General features: G+C 38.8%; 1 non-coding gene across 1 annotated transcript; it reads right to left on the bottom strand.

Annotated features, from left to right (window-relative positions):
• Positions 1–7243: 7243 nt before the first annotated feature.
• LOC122897718 lies at positions 7244–7435 on the bottom strand. Its single transcript, XR_006382597.1, has one exon. It is a non-coding gene; the product is annotated as a U2 spliceosomal RNA (small nuclear RNA).
• Between the last annotated feature and the right edge of the window lie 3208 nt (positions 7436–10643).

Here is a 10643-nt window from a genome sequence, read left to right as displayed (position 1 = left end):
CTTCTCTGTCATTTGGTCTTCTATATCACTAATTCTCTCTTCTGCCTCTTTTATCCTAGCAGTAAGAACCTCCATTTTTAAATTGCACCTCATTAATAGCTTTTTTTAAAATTTCAACTTGGTTAGATTTTAGTTCTTTTATCGCTCCAGAAAGGAATTTTATTTCTCCAGAAAGGGAGTCTCTAGGAACGCCTGGGTGGCTCAGTGGGTTGAAGCCTCTGCCTTTGGCTCAGGTCGTGATCCCAGGTCCTGGGATCGAGCTCCGTATTGGGCTCTCTGCTCAGCAGGGAGCCTGCTTCCTCATCTCTCTCTGCCTGCTTCTCTGCCTACTTGTGATCTCTGTCTATCAAATAAATAAATAAAATCTTAAAAAAAAGAGAAAAGAGAAAGGGATTCTCTAATATTGTCCATGCTTTTTTCAAGCCCAGCTAGCACCTTGAGAATTGTCATTCTGAACTCCAGTTCTGACATATTATTATGTCTGTATTGCTTAGGTCCCTAGCTGTTGGTACTGCCTCTTTCCATTTTTTTTTTTTATGGTGAGTTTTTCTGCCTTGTCATTTTATCCCGATAAGAATAGATGAATGAGAGAACAAAATAGGAAAAGGATGGCAAAGACCCCAGAAAATATACACTTTGAAAGACTAAAGAATCATGGGGAAAAAGCCATGAATTCTATGTGTTTCTTTCCCCTAGCTCTGGAGTTCCACCATTCTCATTAATCAGCAAACTTGGTCTTGGCTGGTTGTTCTTGCTGGTCTTCTTGAGGAGGGGCCTGTTGCAGTGATTCTCAAATGTCTTTGCCCAAGACAGAATTGTACCTTCCTTGCCAGGGTCCAAGCTAAGTCATCTGCTCAGGTTCCCTCTCAGTAGCTTTTGTTCCCTGAACACATTCTGTACAGCTTTGGAGGATGGGAATGAGGATGGTGGCCTCCAAATCTCTGGCCCATAGGAGCTGAGAGCTAAGGTACCCACTCCTCAGTGTACCCTCAGAGAAATGCAGTCAATCCCTCTTGTCTCCTGCGTACTCCGTGCTCACTCAGCCTATAACCAAGCATTTCTATCTCTGGTGCATGGCCCCATTTGGAGTCTTCAAACCCAGCAGATTCCTGCAGCACACTCCCATGCTGCTCTTCCTGGAGGAAGATAGAAGGGGTCTTTCCGGTTCTTGTGGGGTTCCTGCTCAAAGAACAGTGGTCTGACTGTGACTTGGATCACAGTTTAAGGTAACCCCAAGCTGAGAGCGCACTCCTCAGCAACATCTCTGCAGCCTGCTTCCCCACTCCAATACCTGGGAGCTCTGCCACACTCAGGCACCCCCGGGCTTTCTATGAGCCTGGGGACCTGAGATCACACTGTCCCTGTAAGGGCTCCACCCTCTGCTTAGCTTCTGGAGTGACATCCCTCAGCGGAGCAGACTTCTACAAGTTCTGATTTTGTGCTCCACTGCTCTCTCACCTGCCTGGAGCCAGCCTGGAGTCTATCTTCCCATCATTATGGATTCACTTCTCCACACGTCCTGCCTTCTGGAAAGTGGTCGATTTTCTGTTCCTAGAATTGCTGCTCTTCTTGTCTTCTATCTCCTGTTGAGTTTGTAGGTGTTCACAATGGTTTGATAATTATCTAGCTGAACTCCTGGGACCTGATGATATTTCGTCTCCTACCTCTCTGCCATCTTGCTTCCTCCCCTCTTTCTCACTCCTGGCTGAGGTTCTGACACCTACCCATTTACTTAATGAAAGATATTTACACATTATCCCATTTTACACTATTAGAATGTTGTGATGAACATGTTAGTACATTCTCCTTATGCACATGTTGGAGAATATCTCTAGCGAAAAGAGCTGGAAGTGAAATTCTGATATGGTAAACATACCTTATATATAATTAAATAGTGTCAAAATTCTTTCCAAAATTGTCTCAATTTACACTTCGAACAGCAGTATGTGAGGATTTCTGTTGTTTCACACGTTCTGTATCATAAGAGAAACTTTTTGCCAGTGTGATGGATGCAAAATGTTTTTTCATTATTTTATCTGGTATTTAGTGAGACTGAGTATTTTTTCATTTGGTTTTCCTTTCCTGTAATAGACTTTTAATATATGTTGTTTCTTTATCTGTTGAGTTTTGTCTTTTTCTTACTGTGCTGTGATAATTCTTTATATCAATTTTTTAAATTTATTTTTTATTTTCAGCATAACAGTATTCATTTTTTTTTGCACCACACCCAGTGCTCCATGCAATCTGTGCCCTCTATAATACTCACCACCTGGTTCCCCCAACCTCCCACACCCCGCCCCTTCAAAACCCTCAGATTGTTTTTCAGAGTCCATAGTCTCTCATGGTTCACCTCCCCTTCCAATTTACCCCAACTCCCTTCTAACTCCCCATGTCCTCCATGCTATTTGTTATGCTCCACAAATAAGTGAAACCATACAATAATTGACTCTCTGCTTGACTTATTTCACTCAGCATAATCTCTTCCAGTCCTTTCCAGGTTGATACAAAAGTTGGGTGTTCATCCTTTCTGATGGAGGCATAATACTCCATAGTGTATATGGACCACATCTTCCTTATCCATTCGTCCATTGAAGGGCGTCTTGGTTCTTTCCACAGTTTGGCGACCATGGCCATTGCTGCTATAAACATTGGGGTACAGATGGCCCTTCTTTTCACGACATCTGTGTCTTTGGGGTAAACACCCAGGAGTGCAATGGCAGGGTCATAGGGAAGCTCTATTTTTAATTTCTTGAAGAATCTCCACACTGTTCTCCAAAGAGGCTGCACCAACTTGCATTCCCACCAACAGTGAAAGACGGTTCCCCTTTCTCCACATCCTCTCCAACACATGTTGTTTCCTGTTTTGCTAATTTTGGCCATTCTAACTGGTGTAAGGTGATATCTCAATGTAATTTTAATTTGAATCTCCCTGAGGGCTAGTGATGATGAACATTTTTTCATGTATCTGATAGTCATTTGTATATCTTCATTGGAGAAGTGTCTGTCCATATCTTGTGCCCATTTTTTTTTGCATTTTTTAAAATCTCTGCTTGACTTATTTCACTCAGCATAATCTCTTCCAGTCCTGTCCAGGTTGATACAAAAGTTGGGTATTCATCCTTTCTGATGGAGGCATAATACTCCATAGTGTATATGGACCACATCTTCCTTATCCATTTGTCCATTGAAGGGCATCTTGGTTCTTTCCACAGTACACAAAGATAAACTCAAAATGGATAAAAGACCTCAATGTGAGACAGGAATCCATCAGAATTCTAGAGGAGAACATAGGCAGTAACCTCTTCGTTATCAGCCACAGCAACTTCTTTCAAGATATGTCTCCAAAGGCAAAGGAAACAGAAGCAAAGATGAACTTTTGGGACTTCATCAAAATCAAAAACTTCTGCACAGCAAAGGAAACAGTCAACAAAACAAAGAGGCAACCCACGGAATGGGAGAAGATATTTGCAAATGACAGTACAGACAAAAGGTTGATATCCAGGATCTATAAAGAACTCCTCAAACTCAACACACGCAAAACAGACAATCATATAAAAAATGGGCAGAAGATATGAATAGACACTTCTCCAATCAAGACATACAAATGGCTATCAGACACATGAAAAAATGTTCATCATCATTAGCCATCAGGGAGATTCAAATTAAAACCACACTGAGATACCACCTCACACCAGTTAGAATGGCCAAAATTAACAAGACAGGAAACAACATGTGTTGGAGAGGATGTGGAGAAAGGGGAACTCTCTTACACTGTTGGTGGGAATGCAATTGGTGCAGCCACTTTGGAAAACAGTGTGGAGATTCCTCAAGAAATTAAAAATAGAATTTCCCTAGAACCCTGCAATTGCACTCCTGGGTATTTACCCCAAAGACACAGATGTCGTGAAAAGAAGGGCCATCTGTACCCCAATGTTTATAGCAGCAATGGCGACGGTCGCCAAACTATGGAAAGAACCAAGACGCCCTTCAACGGATGAATGGATAAGGAAGATGTGGTCCATATACACTATGGAGTATTATGCCTCCATCAGAAAGGACGAATATCCATCTTTTGTAGCAACATGGACGGGACTGGAAGAGATTATGCTGAGTGAAATAAGTCAAGCAGAGAGAGTCAATTATCATATGGTTTCACTTATTTGTGGAGCATAACAAATAGCATGGAGGACAAGGGGCGTTATAGAGGAGTAGGGAATTTGGGTAAATTGGAAGGGGAGGTGAACCATGAGAGACTATGGACTCTGAAAAACAATCTGAGGGGTTTGAAGTGGCAGGGGGGTGGGAGGTTGGGGTACCAGGTGGTGGGTATTATAGAGGGCACGGCTTGCATGGAGCACTGGGTGTGGTGAAAAAATAATGAATAATGTTTTTCTGAAAATAAATAAATTGAAAAAAAAAGATTATAAAAGTCTTTATGTTTTTTAGCACCTTTATGGTTTTAATTTTTGCCTTTAAATACTTGTCCAATATGGGTTTTATTTTGATGTACAATATAAATATAGGTTTCCAACTTTAATTTTTCCCAATAGCTATCCAGTTATTTCTATATAATTGTTGAATAGTCAATATTTTACTCATTCGTTTGAAATCATACTAATCTCCCGGATATTTTGGATTCCATTTCCAGAATCTTCTGTTCCAATGGGTAATGATTAAGAGTGCAAGCTTTGGAGCCAGGCTACCTGGGTTTGTGCCCTGCTCTGCCATTTATAGCTTGTACATCTGCAAAATGGGAATAATAGTATCCATGTCATAGGTTGTGATTACAAAAGTTTGTTTATGTACAATAATTGGAACAGTCCCTGGCACATAAGAAGTACTACTATTTTTGTAATATTTATTATTGTAGATTTTTATTATTGTTTTACCATTTTCATAGCTTTATGATCGCATCATCTGCATGTAATATTTTGGTCACCTTGTTGTAGAATAACTTCTAAGCAACTTGAATAATTTGCAGGTGACCTATAATAACGCTATTTATCCTTATATTTCACCTGAATTAGGCAGCTCAACTCTAGGCAGTTAGGGAGGGAGAGGAGAAGAAAGGAGAGGGGTTGAATAAAACTCTATTCAGAGATGACAACCCCAAATAACACACACACATGCACACACACACCTAGAATTAATAAGTGAATTTTTGTAGAATACAAGGTCAACACACAGAAATCAATCACATTTCTACATAGTAGTGATAAATAATACTATTTATAATAGCTCCAGAAAATGAAATACTTGGGGGGAAATCTAACAAAATATGTGAAGGATCTGTATGCTTAAGTTTATATAATTATGATGAAAGAAATTTCCAAAGGCCTAAATAACTGGAAAAACATATCATGTTTATGGAGTGGAACACTCAAAATATTAAAGATGTCAGTTCTCCCTAAATTAATCTATAGATTTAATGCATCTCCTATCAAAATCTCAGCAAGATTGTTTGTAAATACAGATGTGTTGAATCTAAAATTCATACAGAAAGGCAAAGGAAGTAGAATACCCAAAATGAGTGCTTGCTTCGGCAGCACATATACTAGAATACCCAAAATGATTTTGAAAAGATTAATAAGGTTGGAGGAGTCACACAACCTGATTTTAAGCCTACTATATAGGCACAGTAATGAAGATAGTGTGGTATTGGTGAAGTGATAGACATATAGACCAATGCAACATAATAGAGAATGCAGAAACAGACCCACACAATTATGGTCAATTGGTTTGTGACAAAGATACAAAGAATTCAATGGGAAAATGATAGTCTTTTCAGCAAATGATATTAGGACAACTGGACATCAATATATAAAAAATGAATTTTGATTAAAACTTCACACTTAATACAAAAATTGACTCAAAATGGATCACAGAACTAAATGTAAATCATAAAACAATAAGATTTTTCAGGGAAAATATAAGGAAACATCTGGAACTTTCTTAGATTGCTGGTGAGAATGAAAAATGTGATAGCCACCCTGGAAAAAAGGCAGCTTCTTGTAAAGTTAAATATACACTTACCATATGACCCAGCAATCCCAAGCCTAGGTACTTGTCCTAGAGAAATAAAAACCTATGCTCATACAAAATCTGTACGTAAATGCTTTAAAAGTGTTCTACATATAATCACCAAAACTTGGAAAGCACCCAAATATCCTTTAGGGGATGAATGGATAAATAAGCTGTGATATGGCCATCCAATGGACTACTACTCTGCAGTGAAAAGGAATGAATATGCAACAACTTGGATGAATCTCAGAACCATTGCGCTGAATGAAAGAAGATGATTTCAAAATGTTATGTACTGTTTGCTTCCATTTATATGACATTTTTGAAAGGACAAAAATATAGTGATTTAGAACAGATCAATGGTTAGGAGTGGGGAGAGGGTGTGAGGGCAAAGCAATAGCATGACGGAGTTTCTATGGGATGATGAAACTATTTTGTATCCTTACTATGGTGCTGGTTATATGAATTTCTGCATTTGTTAAAATTCATGAACTATACACACATAAAAAATCAAATTTACTGCGTGTTAATTTAAAATTAAAAACAAAAAATGATGCTAATTTTGGAATGATACCTGCTATGTCTGGTGGGTCAGTACACAACTTAGCTTTATTTAACCATTTTTTATCCTTATAATTTCTTCTGGGAATTCTAAGGTCACCATAAAATATCCTAAATACAGATAAGCCTCTATACCCAAGCTGTTAACCCTGTTATGTCCTTCAAGGTGCATCAGTTAGAATTCTTTCAGTTGCAATTAACAGCAAAAACAACACATAGTGGATCAACCAATAAGGCCATTTTATTATCTCCCAGGCATAGAGGGATTCAAGAGTAGGTAATTCATCAGCTTAGCAACATCATTAAGAATGCAGTGTCCCTCCATCCTGTTCCACTCTCCTCAGCCTACTGGTCCTTCACTTTATGACCCCAAGATGGCTGCAGCTACTCAGGCATCACATGGTCGTACACTAACATCAAGAGGCTAGAAAAAAGATCATAACTGTCTTTTGTCCCTTACTAAGACCAAACTTTTCCCAGGTGTCCCAGTAGACATCCCCTCTTATCTTAATGGCCAGAAATCATGTTTCTTGTCCACGCCCAAATCAATCATTTGGCAAGATAAATAGAATTATCATGATTAGTCAGGTCAGACCAATGCTACTCACAATTTGGTTCCTGGGCTGGTGCTGGTCTACAAAATGTTGGTTATTAGTCTAGGACAAACTAAGTGCAGAAATTGAGATTACACATGTACAAACTTTTAAAAACAAGTCGACTGAGTAATTTGATGTCTTTTGAATATAATAAAAATTGGGGGCTGGCATTTTGTAGGTCTTCATTTGAGATCCCAGCTCCCATGAAATCTAGGGTTGTCCTACACTTGATCTTAGCCAAAAGGCCAAGAAGCAATCAGGGTTGTCCTAAATATCAACAGAAATCAAGGTGTATTAGGGAGGAAGAAACTGAAGGATGGCAGTTGGGTAGGGTACCAACAATGTCGGCCAAGAGAAAAAAATGGTAGGAATGATAGAACTCCTAAAATCCCTGGAAAATTCCAAAGTATGTAGCAGTACCAGCCTACCTCAAGAAGCAAGAACAATCTCAAATAAATAACCTAACCTAACACCTAAAGGAACTAGAAGATGAAGCTTAAAGACAACAGAAGATGAATAATAAAGATTAAAGCAGAAATAAATGATATAGATACTAAAAAAAAATCCAAAAGAACAGACCAATGAAACCAAGAGCTGGTTCTTTGAAAAAATTAGTAAAGTTGATAAGACCCTAGCCAGACTTATCTAAAAAGAAAAAAAGAGAGAGAGAGAAATGACCCAAATAAATAAAATCATGAATGAGAGAGGAGAAATAACAACACCATAGAAATAGAAATAATAATAAGAGAATACTATGAAAAACTATATGCCAACAAATTGGACAACCTGGGAGAAATGGATAAACTCCCAGAAACATATAAACTACCAAAACTGATACAGGAAGAAATACAAACTGGAACAAATAACCAGCAAAGAAGTTGAATCAGTAATCAAATCTCCCAAAAAACAAAAGTCCAGGGCCAGATGGCCTCACGGGGAATTCTACCAAACTTTCTTCTTCTTCTTCTTTTTTTTTTTTAGTTTTTTATTTTTTATAAACATGTATTTTTATCCCCAGGGGTACAGGTCTGTGAGTCGCCAGGTTTACACACCTCACAGCACTCACCAAAACACATACCCTTCCCAATGTCTACCAAACTTTTAAAGAAGAGTTAATACCTATTCTTCTCAAACTATTCCAAAATATAGAAAAGGAAGGAAAAATTCCAAACCCATTCTATGAGGCCAGCATTATCCTGATTCCAAAACTGGATGAAGACTCTACTAAAAAAAGAGGACAGGCCAATATCCCTGATGAACATAGATGTAAAAATTCTCAGTAAAATACTAGCAAATTGAATCCAACAGTACATTAAAAGAATCATTCACCACAATCAAGTGGGACTTATACCTGGGCTACAAGGGTGGTTCAGTATTTGCAAATCAATCAACGTGATACACCACATTAATAAGAGAAAAGATAAGAACAATACGATCTTCTCAATCGATGTAGAAAAAACATTCGACAAAGTACGACATCCAGTCATGATAAAAGCCCTCAACAAAGTAGGTTTAGAGGGAACACACCTCAACATAATAAAGGCCATACATGAAAAACCCACAGCTAATATTCACAATGGTGAAAAACTGAGAGCTTTTCCTCTATGGTCAGGAACAAGACAGGGATGTCCGCTCCCCCCATGCTTATTTAATATGGGACTGGAAGTCCTAGCCACAGCAGTCAGACAACCAAACAAAAGTCATCCAAATCAGTATGGAAGAGGTGAAACTTTCACTATTTGCAGATGACATGATACTCTATTCAGAATACCCAAAAGACTCCACCAAAAAATTGCGAGGACTGATACATGAATTCAGTAAAGTATGGGAGACAAAATCAACATACAGAAATCTGTTGCATTTCTATATACCAATAATGAAGCAGCAGAGAGAGAAATTAAGAAATCAGTCTGATTTACAATTGCACAAAAAAAACACAAGATATCTAGGAATAAAACCAACCAAAGATGTAAAAGATTTGTACTCTGAAAGGTGTAAAACACTGATGAAAGAAATTGAAGATGACACAAGGAAATGGAAAGACATTTCATGCTCATGGATTAGAAGAACAAATATTGTTAAAATGCCTAGACTCCCCAAAACAATCTACACATTTAATGCAAAACCTATCAAAATACAAACAGTGGGGCACCTGGGTGGCTCAGTGGGTTAAAGCCTCTGCCTTCAGCTCGGGTCATGATCCCAGAGTCCTGGGGCTCTCTGCCCAGCAGGAAGCCTGTTTCCTTTCCTCTCTCTCTGCCAGCCTCTCTGCCTACTTGTGGTCTCTGTCTGTCAAATAAATAAATAAAATCTTAAAAAAAATACAAACAGCATTTTTCACAGAGCTAGAACAAAACAATCCTAAAATTGTTTTTGTGGTGTATGGAACCACAAAAGACCCCAAATAGCTAAATCAATCTTCAAAAAGAAAAGCAAAGCAGGAGGCATCCCAATTCTGGACTTCAAGTTATATTGCAAAACTGTAGTGATCCAGGGGCGCCTGGGTGGCTCAGTTGGTTGGGCGACTGCCCTCGGCTCAGGTCATGATCCTGAAGTCCTGAGTTCGAGTCCTGCGTTGGGCTCCCTGCTGGGCAGGCTTCTCCTGCTGACCTCTCCTTTCATGCTCTCTCTCATTCTCTATCTCTCTCAAATAAATAAATAAAATCTTTTAAAAACCCTGTAGTGATCAAGACTGTATGGCACTGACGCAAAAGTAGATACTTAGTTCAATAGAACAGAAAAGAATGAAGAAATTAGCCCACAACTATAATGGTCAATAAATTACCAACGAAACAGAAAGGAATACACAATGGGAAAAAAAATCTCTTCCACAAATGGTGTTGGGAAAATTCGACAGCACCTTTCAAACGAATGAAATCCACTTTCTTACACCAAAATGGATTAAACACCTTAATCTGAAACAGGAAATAAGTAAAATGCTAGAAGACAACACAGGCAGTAACCTCTTTGACATCAGCCATAGCAGCTTCTTGCTAGATGATATGTCTCTGGGGGCAAGGGAAATAAAAGCAAAAATAAACTATTGGGATTAAATCAAAATAGAGTTTCCGCACGTTGAGGGAAACAATCAAGAAAACTAAAAAGCATGGGGCGCCTGGGTGGCTCAGTCAGTTAAGCGTCTGCCTTGGGCTCAGATCATGATCCCGGGGTCCTGGGATCAAGCCCTGCATGGTGGGGGGGGGGAGCAGGAAGCCTGCTTCTCCCTCTACCACTCTCCCTGCTTGTGTTCCCTCTTTTGATCTCTCTCTCTCTGTGTCAAATAGAATTGTTAAAAAAAAAAAAGAAAAAGAAAGAAAAACAACTAAGAAGCAACCTACAGAATGGGGAAGATATTTCCAAATGACGTATCTGATAAAGGGTTAGTACCCAAAATATATAAGGGACTTATACAACTCAACACCCAAAAAACAAATAATCCAGTTTAAAAATGAGCAGAAGACACAA

The sequence above is a fragment of the Neovison vison genome, chromosome X, assembly GCF_020171115.1.
Source record: "Neovison vison isolate M4711 chromosome X, ASM_NN_V1, whole genome shotgun sequence".
In the NCBI taxonomy this organism is placed as follows: Eukaryota; Metazoa; Chordata; class Mammalia; order Carnivora; family Mustelidae; genus Neogale; species Neogale vison.
The sequence above is the reverse complement of the archived record's forward strand: the minus strand, read 5'-3'. Positions and strand labels throughout refer to the sequence as shown.